The following is a 1,063-nucleotide window of genomic DNA, read 5'->3' as shown; positions in this document are numbered from 1 at the left end:
TAGACCAGGCTGGCCTCGAACTCAGAAATCCTCCTGCCTCTGCCTACAGAGTGATGGGATTAAAGGCGTGTGCCACCACTGCCAGGCTCCATACATGTCTTAAAACAGAAAATAGTATTCATTTGGTTAAAGGCTAAAGTAGTGGAAATACAGAGAGGACCCTTGACTATTTCCTGAGTTATCCCCAACGTGAAAACTGAGTCTGTATGATTTCCTATAATTCTGGATTCTGGACACTTGACACACACTGCAAAAAGAAGTACCCTTAGCTAATCCAAATTAAATTGAACAACCTTTTTTTTTCCTTCTGTTTACTGACATGTGCTGTATGCTAGCATTTCCTTTACCCACTATGAATTAAGTGCATGGCTCAAACAACATAGTAGCCTTTCTTATTTTCCTTTATCCATAAGCAAGCAAACATGAAAACTTTACCATCTTTATTCTTTAAATGATAACAGCACATAGAACAAATAAAAATTCCATCTTTGTTTGTCATGCATTTTAACATGTTAACTAACGTAAAAATATTGTTTCCAATTTATTATTTAACCTAGACTATTATGTGCAATTGGCTTACTTTTCCTTTAGCAATTTCTTATAAGTCTTCCTTTTAGCTTTAGATCTGATTAAATACATCACAAAGAGATTGTGAATTTAATTATCTCTGCTACATCCTTGAGAAACCTAAAGTGAAAATGAATCCTATAATATCTAGCTATAGCATTTGAGAAAAATCCCTTTAAGCATATTTTGTTTTGTAAACATCCCTAGTAATTATTTTTCAAATAAAAGAGAGATGACACAGTTAGATTTGGGTGTCACATCAGAAAAAGGCTCTTTCTGTACAACAAACCCAGTAAAGAAACAGGACTTCCCAAGTTTCCTTCACCTCCCATAACAGGATCTTGTGCTCTTTGCCACACAAGGCTAACGGCACATGTCAGCACATTACTGTCTTGTATGAATTTCATGACTTTATTTTTTTTATTTTAATTTATTTTTTTATTAGGTATTTTCCTCGTTTACATTTTCAATGCTATCCCAAAAGTCCCCCATACCC

General features: G+C 34.6%; 1 protein-coding gene across 2 annotated transcripts in view; it reads left to right on the top strand.

The window, feature by feature from the left end:
* Znf277 (zinc finger protein 277) overlaps positions 1 to 1,063 on the top strand; it is a 117,009-nt gene that overhangs the window by 69,344 nt on the left and 46,602 nt on the right. The gene's annotated exons all lie outside the window — the stretch shown is intronic.

This window comes from Mus caroli, chromosome 12 (genome assembly GCF_900094665.2).
Source record: "Mus caroli chromosome 12, CAROLI_EIJ_v1.1, whole genome shotgun sequence".
Lineage (NCBI taxonomy): Eukaryota > Metazoa > Chordata > Mammalia > Rodentia > Muridae > Mus > Mus caroli.
This window is presented reverse-complemented; position numbering and strand designations above follow the sequence as displayed.